The sequence below is a fragment of the Bos javanicus genome, chromosome 7 (assembly GCF_032452875.1).
Source record: "Bos javanicus breed banteng chromosome 7, ARS-OSU_banteng_1.0, whole genome shotgun sequence".
Classification (NCBI taxonomy): Eukaryota; Metazoa; Chordata; class Mammalia; order Artiodactyla; family Bovidae; genus Bos; species Bos javanicus.
The window spans coordinates 88,434,986-88,450,223 of record NC_083874.1 but is presented as its reverse complement, the minus strand read 5'-3'; the positions used below and the strand labels follow the sequence as shown (position 1 = coordinate 88,450,223).

Below are 15,238 nucleotides of genomic sequence, written 5' to 3'. Positions count from 1 at the left end.
TCACTTTTCACTTTCATGCACTAGAAAAGGAAATGGCAACCCACTCCAGTGTTCTTGCCTGGAAAATCCCATGGATGGAGGAGCCTGGCAGGCTGCAGTCCATGGGGTCGCTAGGAGTCGGACACGACTGAAGCGACTTAGCATTAGCATTGCTTTATAGTCACTGAAAAGTAGAAAGTTTGTGCTATTACACTACCAGGAAGATGAGTATAAACACCTTCAGAGTACATGTGCAAAACCCATGGACAGATTCGGATTAAGTGCCTAAAGGGAAAATTTGCAGTGGTGGTAAGAATCCCTTCTTTCCCATTTGAAAAAAAAAGACTCTGGTACACAGTTTGTTCTCTCATTGTTTGCTAGTTCCATTTAAAGGGTCCACATGTTTTTTGGAATCTGAAACTCAGAGTAAGGTCAAACAGCATGCTGTAATTAGGGTCCTCATCTTTAGGAACAGAAAAGGATGTGTGTAAGTCTTGAAAACCATTATGAACGATGAGGGAACCACAAGACCATTAAGCTAGTTGTTACTGTAACCTTTGGACTGAACAATTCATAACAGCCCCAGTTCAGAACCGTAGCAAAATTCAGAATTATTCAAGCTCTCTACATAACAGGAACTTAGCTTTCTCCAATGATAAACAGACACACATGAAGGAAAATTCCACTGACCTTCTCTTCACCTCTGCCTCAGAGGCCTAATTGCCTTAAGAAATAGTGTCAAAACAGAACACATACCTTCAGTCTCTGCAGTTTGGAGGAACAGGGAGGTGAATATTTTGCTTTTAAGTAAAATGGAATTTGATAAAAGTTAAGCTGTTGCATAATGATGAGCTAAATATTGTAAAGGCTTAAAAGGATGAATTAATCACATCTTTCTATATGCAGAAAAATGAAACATAATAAAAGTCTTCAGACAACAAATATAGCTATCTTGGTTCATTATGTCTCTGGTCAAGATAATTACTTTAAGTAGTAGTGAGATACTGATAAGTGTGTGTGTGTAGAAAAAGAGAGAGAAAGAAAGATAGTTTTAGCTTGTAGGAACGTTGGAAAACAAACTCTTATTTTACTCTAAGAACTCCAGCAACATCTAATAAAAAGTTATATAGCAGGTACCATCTAACCCAGTGATCTTACTTTTAATAATTTACATCTAATCAAAGGTTGAACAATATATGTACAGGGTGTTCATTAGAGCATTGTCATAACAATGGCAACAACAACAACAAAATCTGGGAACAATTAGATATCTATCAATGACAGAGTGGATAAATAACCTATGGTATAGGCATTTCTCAAATCCTATACAACTGTAAATACTAGCAAACAAAATAAATAACAGGTAAACATATATGCAAGCACAAAGAAAACTTTCCATGGTATTCTATATCAATAATTATGAATGTGTTTTAAAATAAGCAAACAAAATATATTTATACATACATATTCAAACATATATATCTATGTCTTTGTTTCTATGTACTACTTATATTTTATAAATATTAAATCATCTGAAATGTTATCCACCAAACAATTAGCATCAGTGAGGGGCTACTCCCATGAGTTCATAGAAAGTGCTGTCTATGGGACAGTGACAGCATGGCAAAGGAATATGAGAGAATAGTGTGTAGTTCTTAGGAAATGAACTCCTAGACAGAACTAGGTAAGACTCTTGATGGAAGTTGGAAATCTTATATCAGCAAAGGAGGGGGCAAACACCCATGATTTGTGAGTTACTTAAATGTGCCTGTTAGGAAATCAACCCTGAATATGCACTGGAAGGACTGATGTTCAAGCTTAAGTTCCAATACTTAGGCCACTTGATGCAAAGAGCCAACTCATTGAAAAGATCCTGTTGCTGGGAAAGATTGAGGGCAGGAGAAGAGGGTGACAGAGGATGAGAATGGTTGGATGGCATCACCGACTCAGTGGACCTGAGACTGAGCAAACTCCAGAGACAGTAAAGGGCAGGGAAGGCCTGGCATGCTGCAGTCCATGGGGTGCAGAGTCAGACATGATTTAGCAACTAAACATCAATTGTATAAATCCTAGGAACTGTTGAGTTACAATTCTGTGTTTTGTTTTGTTTTGTTTTTCCTCTAGTTGTTTGATAACAAGTAACGAAAAAACTAGATGAAAATGTCTGTGCAAGAGTTAAGTTTGAGGAGTCACATGCACCCAATGGACACTCTAATGATAATACTAATGCTAATAACAGGTATTTGTAGAGGGCTTTAAGATTTAAAAAATGTGTTCACACAACAGTGTTTTGTTCATAGGCAGTCCTGAAATTAAATAATGCATCTACTTTGTTATGCTTACACCATGTTAGATACATTCATTATGAATGGAAAATATATAGAAAGAAAAGAAAAATTTATTCAATAACTTTGATTTTGTCATCAGTTGAAATGAATTAGTCAAAATATTTCATTATGGGTTAAGGTTAAGCTCAGGAAGAAACATTATAGGCATACATTAAGATTTAAAACAAGAAAACCAGGTGACTTTGTCACAAATGTGATTCTGATAATTACAAAGCATGGTCACACAAAAGTCCTCTGATAAAAAACACAACAGATTTCTTTTTCTCTCAAATATCCATAAAACTGAATTATACTGTTTTAAAGAATAAAAGTGTCATTCCAAATGTAAATCAAGACTTTTTTTTTCGTAGTTTTAATTCTACATTATAGAGAACGTGGCCTCCATTCTGAGAAAGTGGTAAATGAAGACCCAGCAAAGTCTTTGAATTAATTTTCATGTTTGAATCAGATATTTGAAGACATGAGACCTAATAAAGGAGGAAGTAGAAGGAAAGAGGAAGAGGAAAATAGGTGGGAGGTTGTTTTCAAGAATATCAAAGAACCATTTCAGTGTCTATTGTAAATGTTTATTTAAAATTGAAAGTGGTATAGAGAGGCACAGAGAGGAAGTTTATAAAGAATTCAGGGGAAAGAACTGCTTCAACCCATGAGTTTCCTTAGTCTACTAAATAGAAGTTATTTTCTTCTTTTTTTTGCATACAATGTTATTTTAGAAATTCCATATCCTTTTTTTAAAAACAAGAATTAAAAGCAACATAATTTAGAAACGACTGACTTCTTAAGTTTCTTCTAATCCAAAGAAATTCTCTTTAGGTGAAAAGACTCTCTATATCTAGTGTCCATTCAATACCTGTTTCTTAAGGAAAGGAGCAGTAATAACAACAAAAATAAAACTGATAGTCAATTTTATTAGAATGTTCCAGCAAAATGAGCTTTATCCTTATATAGGTTAACATCAAATGAGCTGACAATTTAAGTAAATGCTAGAAACAAAACTAAGTAGTTATTCTACCAAAGAACCAGAATTGAAGAAATAATTAAATTAGTAGAAATTTCACTCAAACCAATTGATTCTATAGTTTTATTTAAATGACCTGGTAATAATCTTGGTTCACCCTAAAAAGAACACATTTTACCCTAGACAAAATTAGAGAGTAAAAAGGTTAAAAAGAAATACTCAGAGGCAAAAATAGTTCAAACTGGCCAAATCTTCTTAAAGGGAATTTCTGGAGGGTGTTTAAATTATTTTGCAGATTAGTAGTTTTCATTTTCCTGCATTGGAGAAGGAAATGGCAACCCACTCCAGTGTTCTTGCCTGGAGAATCCCAGGGACTGGGGAGCCTGGTGGGCTGCCGTCTATGGGGTCGCACAGAGTCGGACATGACTGAGGCGACTTAGCAGTAGCAGCAGTAAAACAGTATAGTAAATATTATTACAAATACCTCTTCAGTGTTTAGAAATATTTTAAAAAATAATTTCCTTGTAAAAGAAGCTTGGTCAAGATCTCTTAATTTTTGTGATTAAATACTGTCTTACCAATGTGGCTTTTTTTCCAAATGTAAACACAGACACTTGCATTGGTATTTAATGGATTCACTGACGGCTTGCTACATAATCCCAAACTCAGCTACAATGCCTTCTAAGTATTTGTACCAAGGGAATCATTTTTGTTTCAATTCTCATTCAGCATCTTTAATGTGTGTGTGTGTTTTAGGTCACTCAGTTGTGCCTGACTCTTTGAGACTCCGTGGACTGTAGCCTGGCAAGCTCCTCAGACCATGGAATTCTCCAGGCAAGAATATTGGAGGGGGTTGCCATTCCCTTCTCCAGGAGATCTTCCCAACCCAGGAGTCAAAGTCGGGCCTCCAGGACTGCAGGCAGATTCTTTACCACCTGAGCCACATGGGAAACCCCAACATCTTCAATACCTGCTATGTAAATACAGAGTAATCGAAAACCTTTTTTCTTCCTATGCTTTTTGTTTTGCTTTTTTAGTTTCATATAAGTAAGTATTCAAATAGGTAAATTTGGTGTCTGGTTTGTAAAGTGCATATACACGTTAACAACAAAAGATCAGAAAGGGAAATTAAGAAAACAATTCCATTTGTCACTGCATCAAAAAGAATAAGATACCTAGGAATAAACCTACCTATGGGGCTTCCTGGGTGCATCCGCGGTAAAGAATCGCCTGTGATGCAGAGGACACAGGAGATGCTGCAGGTTTGATCCCTGGGTCGGGAAGATTCCCTGGAGAAGGGAACGGTAACCCACCCAGTATTCTTGCCTGAAGAATCCCATGGACAGAGGAGCCTGGCAGGCTGCAGTCCATAGGGTTGCACAGAATTGGACACCACTGAAGCGACTGAGCACACACAAACCCACCTAAAGAGGCAAAAGACCTATACCCAGAAAACTATAAGATACTGGTCAAATAAATCAAGGATTATCAGAAACAGATGGAGAGACATATCATGTTCTTGGATTGAAAGAACCAATACTGTCAAAATGACTATACTACCAAAAGTAATCTACAGATTCAATATAATCCCTGCCAATTTACCAAGAGCATTTTTTCATAGAATTAGAAAAAAAAATTTTAGTTTGTATGGAAACAAAAAAGACCTTGAATAGCCAAAGTAATCTTGAGAAACAAAAATTAAGCTGGGGGAATCAGGCTCCCTGACTTCAGATTATACTACAAAGCTACAGTAATAAAAAATAGTATGGTGCATTGGAGAAGGAAATGGCAACCCACTCCAGTATTCTTGCCTAGAGAATCCCAGGGACAGAGGAGCCTAGTGGGCTGCCCTCTATGGGGTCGCACAGAGTCGGACACGACTGAGGCGACTTAGCAGCAGCAGCAGCAGCACAAAACAGAAATATAGATCAATGAACAGCATAGAAAGTCCAAAGATAAACGCATGCTTCTATTGTCACCTAATGTATGACAAAGGAGACCAGAATATACAATATAAAATAGACAGTCTCTACAATAAGTGGTGCTGGGAAAACTGAACAGCTACATGTAAAAAAAATGAAATTAGAACATTCCCTAACAGCCTACATGAAACTAAACTTGAAATGGAGTAAAGGCCTAAATGTAAGATAGGATACTATAAAACTCTTAGAGAAAAGCAGGCAGAACACTCTGACATCAATGACAGCAAGATATTTTTTAATCCACCTCCTAGAGTAATGAAAATAAAAAGAAACAAATGGGACCTAATTATACTTAAAAGCTTTTGCACAACAAAGGAAACTGTAAACAAAGTAAAAATATAAGCTTCAGAATGGGAGCAAATATTTGCCAACGCCACGACCAGCAAGGGGTTAATCTCCAAAATATACAATCATCTTATGCAGCTCAATATCAATAAAACAAAGAACCCAATCAAAAAATGGGTGGAAGATCCGAATAGACGTTTCTCCAAAGAAGACATATAGATGGACAAGAGGCACATGGGTTGTTGAGAAAAGGGAACACTTTTACACCATTTGTGGGAATGTAAATTTGTGCAGCCACTAAGAAGAACAGTATGGAGGTTCCCTTTCAAACTGAAAATAGGGCTGCCATATGCTCCAGCAATCACACTCCTGGGAATATAACTGGAGAAAATCATAATTTGAAAAGATACATGTACCCTGATGTTCACTGCAGCACTATGGACAATAGCCAAGTCATGGAAGAAACCTAAATGTCCACTGAGGGAGGAATGGGTAAAGATGTGGTGCATACATACCATGGAATATTATTCAGCCATATAAAAGAACAAAATAATGCCTTTGCAGTGACATGAATTGACCTAGAGATTGTGATCCTGAGTTAAGTAAGTCAGATGATAAAGACAAATATCATATGACATCACTTACATGTGGAATCTAAAAAAATAAAAAATTGGTACAAATGAATCTATTTACAAAACAGAAAAAGAGTCACAGATGTAGAAAACAAACCTATGGTCACCTCTATGATCAGAGGGAACAGTGGAGGAGGGACAAATTGGGAGACTGGAATTGACACATATACACGCCACTATATATAAAAATAATTAATAATAACCTGCTGAATAACACAAAGAACTCTACTCAGTACTCTGAAATGACTTTATGGAACAAAATCTAAAAAAGAGTGGATATATATATTTATTATATATGTGTATGATTCACTTTGCTGTACAACAGAAACTAACACAACATTGTAAATCAACTATACTCCAATAAAAATTAATTTAAAAAATAAAGTGAATAACATCTTATCTGGGATTCCTGGAAATCGAAACCATCTCATATATCTCTTTGATACCACTAGCTGATGGAGATAGGGTTGAAGAGATTTGTCTAAATAGGAAAAATGCTTGCAAGCCTTAAAAATATTACCACATTTTTCTCTCTTTACTATGTCAACTAATTATTTTAAGCAAGTCCTCAAAGAGCACCTCTTACCTTTTATAAATATTCTAGGTGCAAGGAAATCATATGCAAGGAAGGGATATAAGACATAGCCTATGCTCTTAAGACACAGACTAGACTGATGAAAGTGAAAGTCGCCTCAGTCGAGTCCGACACTTTGCAACCCCATGGACTATACAGTCCATGGAATTCTCCAAGCAGAATACTGGAGTGGGTAGCCTTTCCTTGCTCCAAGGGATCTTCCCAACCCAGGGATTGAACCGAGGTCTCCCACATTGCAGGTGGATTCTTTATGAGCTGAGCTATCAGGGAAGCCCCTAGACTGATACAGAGCATATAATGTACTATGGAGTGATGACAAAGAATATAGCTCAAATAAGTGGTATGACAGGGACAAGAACACAATATGATCAGTGCCCTAAGGAGGACCATTTAATGCTGATGTGAGATGCAGAAAATTATCCTGGGAGAGGTTTTATTTAAAAAAAATGAAATCTAAACCGAATCTTGAAGATGAAGTTGAAGAAAGCCAAGTGGACATATTAAAGATGCTTTTCGAGGGTTAGAGGAGTAGAACTGTAGGATACACTCAGAGAATGACTAATCATTTTATTCTCTTGGTGGGGATATATTATATTTAGAAGCTGCTGCTGGTAAGAACAAATAGATGACAAAGGTCAGATTAAGAAGCCATCTCTGCTGAGCTATGAACATTTTATTTTACCCAATGGGACATGTCTAGATGTGCATTTAGGGTACAGCACTATGACAGGAATATAGAATATAGTACATAAGTATGTGATGAGCAGAAGAAAAACTAGCTGGGGATTTCTTGGCAATAATTTAGATGTGGAGTAGACTACTGACACTGAGAGAAGAACAGGAAATAGATATGAGATATTTAAGTAGGCTATGCACCAAGACTTAATAATGAATTAGAAATTGAGAGAAAGCTAGACGAAGAGGGGGTGTGGGTTACAAGAAGGTTTCTCACTTAGGAGACTGGATTCCAGGGCTACTGCTTTGCATTACATAAAATCACTACTTTTTTTCCTTGAAAGTTATCCCTTCATCCATTGGTTCCTTTGATATCACACTCCCCTTACCCTCTTAAGTGAAGAGCTGGACAGATGACATGCCATGAGCTCCTCTGCTTGATGCCAGCTAACTACATATTTTCTACTAATATTTCACTGGTTATTACCCTGAGGAACTTTTAAATGCACCAAAGAGTTTCTCATGATAGAAAAGCCAACCAGTGACAAACTGCATTATACGGACCCATACCAGTGGAAAGATAAGACACATAATTGATAGAACATTGAGATATTAAAATATGCTGTACAGATTCTTCTGGAAATTCCATCAAAGGAGATATCCAGATAACAGATTGAACTTTTCTTCACCCAGAAAACTATAAATTTAGGACACATGTTGAGTATGGATAAGACACATATCTCTGATATATTTGATGAACATTGACTATTTCATACATATTTCAGTTCTCTGAGAATGTGTACCAATAATGAAAAGAATATTATTCCTGATACAAATATGAAAGGACAATATTTTCTCAATAGAATTTCACCTTATTTTTTTTATTAAATTATTTTACCTAACAGTATCTTAGAGAATAAACTGTATTATACAATCATTTTATATTAACTTAGCTCAGTTGGTTAGGATATGGGTGTTATAGTGGAGGTTGATAATTTCTTGTATTATTCATCCTGCTGGTCTTTCCTTTGGTTACAGACCCTCCCTGCATGGTTACCCAGTTATGTTCTCCACCGCCCGGCATCTCATCCAGTTATTTGTATCTTATAACTAAGTTGTTTCTAGTGGGATATGAGGAGATACATGTACAACTTTCAGGTCTTGTCCTTAATTTGTTTTAGTCACCTCTTTTTCTCTTCCCATTGGTTGGCAAAAGGCAAGAGAAGGAAATTTTCTTGGACCCAGAGATAGAAACCATATGACAAAGAAAGTGGTGTCAACCCATCGGTGTGAATTCTTCTGGATTACCACACTGAGCATTTTCTCCTGCAGCCATTATATAAATAGAGAAAGAAATTTACAGCTACCAAGGGCATTTTTTTTTTTTTTTGGTCTCTGTTACAGAAGCTTAACCTATATCTAGATACAACTAGTGATAATGACAACAGTTTTCAACCCATGTAACACAGTCAGTGGTCTTCACACAGGAGCAACTATCTCCAACACATGCCATGTAAGAAGCATGCTTTACAAAGGAACTGGGTCGGGTTGGAGACAGAGAGATGAGGATCATGCAGATAGATCATGGAAAAATAATTATCAGGGCTGGAAAATAATGATTGAACAACATGAACTGTTCTTGCTCCCACCCTGCATTCCCAAGCTTTCCCAAACTAAGTCCAAGCTCAACATTTAGGAAACTTTGAGTAGGTGGGAGATGGACCATCAGAACAGCATTCTACCTGGAAACTGAGACTGGTTTAGGACTCTTAACTACAGTAATAACAACCCATAGGGTTATGATTGTTGAACCACTATGTGCATCTGTATTTAAAAAAAAAAAAAACAAAAAAAAACACCGAATTGACCTGACTTCCTTGCATTGAGTAAAACCTACAAACAAGGACACAGCTGGTCAGGGATGTGGTCATTTGGACTTTCCATTACAAAAAAGAAAAAGAAAAAAATCCTCGCTCATTTTCACTTCTTGCCTCCCACAAACTACATTTGGATTTTACACCTTAGACTATGACATCTTACTTCTAAAAACTAAAATGTAAAGGTTTGGGCGGTATTATTCATCAGCTTGTTTAAAAATGCATTTGAATTCATATTTATAGCATCATGCAAATATAAATATCATGAGGCAAGAATAAACACTGTGCCTTAAAGTGTTTCATTCCAAGAGTCTGTGGAAACCTTTAGAAGTGGGCAGTAAAAAAAAATCACACTGCCTCATTTTATTTATGATCTACCCTTGAGGAGTGGGCAGACCAGAAAATTTGTGCATTTCTTCAGAAGTCAGCTTCATCTGGGAATAGGACAAGGCGTGAAACTGAGAGCAAAGTCTCAAAGTAATGAGGCTGACAGTAGAATGTGAATTAATGTAACATAGATTATATTTTTCCCTTGGTTCACAGAGACTTCAGAGTTACCAAAAAACTCATCAGAGAATATCCTCCAAAAATACAGTTGATCTTGAATTCATGATATTTCAAAATTAATTACCATGATTTCAATATGGTATGTGGGTTACAAATGCCCATATTAGTCTTTTAATAACAAACTGTAGACCCAGTAGAGGTTAACTGAGATCCTAATAATTTAGACCCTGATATGTTCAACATTTCTGAAAAGCTTAAATGGAAATGTGTGCCTTAAGAACTTAACATTGACCTTAACAAAGAGACTGTAGTTGCATATAATTGAACAAAGCATGCAAAGTAAATTATATGACTTAAAAAGCAGAATGAGTTAATACATCTAGGTAATTTATCACTGGTTTTACTGGGATTAAAAAAAGTCTGAGAAAGAATATGACTATTTTCAGAGTAGAAGAAAGAAGTACTTGTTAACTCTTTAAAGAGACTTGCCTATTGGAGACATCTATCAATTTCAAATAAATATACTTATCAGCATAAAGAAAATATTCTTGTACCACTTAATAAGATTTATTTGAAAGGAATTTCTTTAGTTTTTCCATCTTTTTTTTTTTCATTATTCCATGCTGGAATGGCTCTTTAAAAATTGTTGAGTGATTTACTTAAAATCCAGAATTTTACTAAAGTTAGAATTTTAAAATTTACTTTCCCATCCCCCCTTTTTTCCTGCAATACAAATGAGATGGTAGAATAAAAAGGGAAATACAGATAACCATTTTGAGAAAATATCTTTTGAAACTGTTGTCAGAACAAACATCCTTATTAAAGGGACATGAATGAAATTACAGGGGAAGGGTTATAGGACAAAACATAGAAAGTAGTAGTAGGTTAAGTTACACTGTTCCAAATGACTACTTAGTTCTGAGAAACTGGTTTGGTTTGGCTTGGTGCAAATGGAGTTTAATGGATGATAAATAAACCTATTTAGCTAGAAGAACAGATAGCAAAATAAATTAATACATTCAGAGACTGAGTGATAAACACTCTTTCTTCCTTGATAGTATGTTTTTTCCCAAAGAGTCTAAGAATATTTATAATGATCATATTTACTTGGAAACCCTTCATCTGGATGATAGGAACTCAGCCTGAATTAAGTATACATCATTTATGTCTCATAATTTTAGCCAAGTTAATATTTTCATATATTTCATATATCTCATTCTTTGTTGGCATAAAACAAAAAAAAAAAACAGAAAAGGAATAAGTAAAATATAAATTATATTTATCATAAGCTGATATAGGAAAATTTTCTATTGGATTTTTTAAGAAACCTGCAGATGCATCAGTATCAAATTCAAGAATAATACAGTCTTGAAACTTACTAAAGGACACATAATTCATTTGGTCTAGTAAGCTAGGGATGAAAACAGCTAGGAAAGGCCCCCATGTTCTCTTAGTAAAATGTTTTAACATGGCTCCAGAATTTTCCCTACCTGATAAATTAGCACAACGTATAACATGGATAAAAACTGAGACCTAAGTATTTCAATTTAACTACAAATAACTAAGGGCTGCAGACATGCTTACTGTCACACTATATATTTAAACCACACACTCCAGTTCCTATATGACCAACTAACAATGGACTTGTCAACTCATATATTCTGTTAAGTTGGCCAAAAGTGAATTCTTCTTCCTTACAGAAACAACTTCTACTCTTGTCCTTATTTTATTACTATTATCACCTCTCTCCTATTTTCCTGGACTAGAATTACCCAAGTCATATTCGATTCCAAATTCTTTTTCATTTACCTTTTTCATCAACACAGTAATACACAAAAGTTTATCCTTTTTTTTTTTTTTTTTGCACACTCTGAAAAATCTGTTTCCTCCTTTCCATTCCAATGTTCATTGCTTTAGTTGCAGTTCAGTTCAATTCAGTCACTCCGTCGTGTCCAACTCTTTGTGACCCCATGAAGTGCAGCACGCGAGTCCTCCCTGTCCATCACCAACTCCCAGAGTCCACCCAAACTCATGTCCATTGAGTCGGTGATGCCATCTAACCATCTCATCTTCTGTCATCCCCTTCTTCTCCTGCCCTCAATCTTTCCCAGCATCAGGGTCTTCTCAAATGAGTCAGCTCTTCGCATCAGGTGGCCAAAGTATTGGAGTTTCAGCTTCAACATCAGTCCTTCCAATGAACACCCAGGACTGATCTCCTTTAGGATGGACTGGTTGGATCTCCTTGCAGTTCAAGGGACTCTCAAGAGTCTTCTCCAACACCACAGTTCAAAAGCATCAATTCTTCAGCATTCAGTTTTCTTTATAGTCCAACTCTCACATCCATAGCATCCTAAAATTTCACCCTTGAACTCTCACCTATTTTCCAAACTTCCGTCTTTGCCTGTAACACCTTTTTCTTTAAAGACATTTCTGTACCTTATTGCCAAATTAATTTTCCTTGAATATCATTTTCATCACAGCAGCTGCATGTTTGGTAACTTGGGAGACCTTCAACCCATGAACCTCGTGTGCCCTAACTGTGTGACACTGGATGTGTAGTGTAGTATTCCTCTCTGGTCTCTGTTTCAAGTGTGAAGTGGAGCTTTCTGATCCTCCCACTGTCTATAGAAGAAGTTCTTAAACTTGGTTGTACAGAAAAGTCACCTGTAATATTGTTATTTTCCATTTGTTATACATTCTTCATCCTCTCTACCATGTTCTGGCCCCGGGAGGATAACCCCACACAGTGCACCACCTGGATTCCCTTGCCCACTGGGTTTAGCCAATGGGAGGCCCTGATAGAAGATAGGTAGACAGAGGAGACAGATCAGAGTATTTTTTCCTAAGTCTTTTTCTTTTGGGGAATCACTTCTCTAGCAATAGCTTTGTCCTTACAGTTCTGGCTTAGAAGCTAAATGGATTCCAGATGTTACTAATTTCTGGCCACCTTCTTTTGTCATATTAATCTTGCTCATACTTTTATAAGTTATCCCTTCAATAAAGCTTTTTCCTTTGAATCATTTTTTTGGAACCCTAATAAATGTATGTGAAGAGATTTTCTTTTTTAAATACAATGCTCAGACTTTACTCCAGGCCAGTAAAATCATAAGCCTTGTGTGTGGGTCTAGGTAGAAGTCCTTATAAAAGCTCTTCCTTGTAGGTTATAAAGACAGTGAAAGTTGCTCAGTCATGTCTGACTCTTTGCATCTGTGGAATTCTCCAGGCCAGAATACTGGACTGGGTAGCCTTCCCTTTTTCCAGGGGATCTTCCCAACCCAAGGATCGAACTCAGGTCTACTGCATTGCAGGTGGATTCTTTACCAGCTGAGCCGCCAGGGAAAGTTCAAACATATTATAATCCCACTCAAGGCTATGGATAATTTTATACCAACTAATCTTTTCAGCCAAGCAGATATTACAGGAAAATAAAAATCTCCCACCATAAAATGTGGCTAGGTGATAATATTACCAATAGGCTAATTTAAAGAAACATCAGCAAAAATCATAAACAAATACAACACACATTGGACCAGCTGCTTACATGCTGAAAAGAAATGTTTCCCAAATGCAGCAATAACCAGAGTCAGGGGGAATAACTGCAACAAAAACTAGAAAGAGGTGACTAGAGTTAATGAAATATATTAAGTAGGGGAGATCTTTCAAGGTATCATATTCTTATGTATCTCATACCCTTGAAATGCAAAGTCTCAAAACATTATTTTCACAATATTTTAGTCAAGTGTGTATCTCTTTTCATTTGCTCAGTTATTACTAAGTCTCACATATGAGCTGTTTATTCTTTCACTTGCCTTGATTACCATTGATTCACATGCTAACAAGCAGAGAAATGGACCAATGAGTTTGTAGTCAGGGTGAAAATTAAAGATACTTCTTCAATTACACAGGAACTGGTGATGTTTGGGGTGAACACGTGGTAGGTAGTGCCTTTGGGTATTTACAGATCTAGGATTCCGGGATGCTTTTAAGTCATGATTGTCTGACAGATAACTTCTTCCCTTGTGTCTGTCATAAAGGCCTGTTTCAACTCCTCTGATCTCAGCTGGGTGGCCACCGTTAACTGCTGTTGGGAAGCGGTTTCAAATCAGCAGGTCAACCCAATCTTTTGAAGATAGAGCCGTTTATTCAATAGTTAAGAGTTCCAACCACAAGCAACCAGAGCAGCATAAATTTGATGTCTGGAGCTGGTCATTAAAACAGGGTTTTACTGGATGTGGTCTTTAGTTGAGTCAGTAACATCACAGATAAAATGAAATGATAAATGTGCATTCGTGGCAGTTGTATAATTTATTTACCCCAGATCTATATACAGACTAGCTGCTTGAGGATTCGATGTTTTATTGCAATTTGTTCTGGCACCATTGTCTCTGTGTTTGGTTTAGGGCGGAGCAGAGAATATGATGGTGATGACAGCTATGAGTAATTTACCTGGAGTCCAGCAACTAATATCACCATCGGTTTTTACTGTTCACAGACATAACAGATCTTGGATGAAGAATGCAGTGACTTTAATTTCAGTGCCTAAAAGAAGAGGCAAATGGATTCCAGTTTTAGTTATAGTATTTTGCCAGAAGAACTAATTTATTTCAGTTAGTGAGATATTTGGGGGGAGGTCAGCTCTTCCATAAAGAAAAACAAGGTGGTAATGTTTGATTACCTGAAATTTTTAACCTTTAGCCAGTTTGGCCAAGTGTAAAAATGTAAAACACTTCCCAGGAAAAGAATTATTTTTTTTTCTGATTCTGTTAAAAATATTTTTTGAAGTATAGTTGATTTATAACTTTGTCTTAATTTCTGCTATACAGCAAAGTGATTCAGTTATATATATGGAAAAAATGTTTCATTTATAGAGAATTTTCCTCCAACATGAAACTTGTAGCTTCATATTTATCAGGATGTATTAAGTTGCCATTAGTAGCCAACAGTGAATCAGGTGGTGACTTTGAGCTGTCTAAAATACTCTATAAAGCCTTTCATCCCTCTGGCTGTAGTCAGATGTGAAAAAGCTGTTCTCTCTTCAGTTCCAAGGCCCAAACTATTTAGTGTTTAAGCAAGGTTGTGTTCTGTAGAAGATATTTCTTCATGCTAGACTTACTGTTCATTACACAGGAAGATTATAAAACCATGTAAATGAGCAGTGAAAGGGGGAAAAAAGCCTTTCTCAGTCAGTCAGAATGTGTGTTTATACTATAATCAAGACACTTGAGCCGCTTTAGAATGATACAAAATCTCAGCAGGTATTGTGGGTCTTGGAAAGGATTGCGTGACTATGTCATTAGAAAACCATATATATATTTTTTTTTTCAGTCTTTGAATTCTTCAACAACAACCAAAAAAAAAAAAAAAGACTTTTGGCAGAGAAAAGAATAGTATGTCTTCTAA

At 36.3% G+C, this 15,238-nt stretch overlaps 1 long non-coding RNA gene across 2 annotated transcripts in view; it reads right to left on the bottom strand.

The window, feature by feature from the left end:
- Window positions 1–14,124: 14,124 nt before the first annotated feature.
- The window catches only part of LOC133251659 (uncharacterized), a 55,999-nt gene continuing 54,885 nt past the window's right edge, over window positions 14,125–15,238 (bottom strand). For both annotated transcript variants that reach the window (XR_009737718.1, XR_009737719.1), the window contains one exon: window positions 14,125–14,377. This is a non-coding gene — a long non-coding RNA (uncharacterized LOC133251659). The remainder of the gene's footprint in view (window positions 14,378–15,238) is intronic.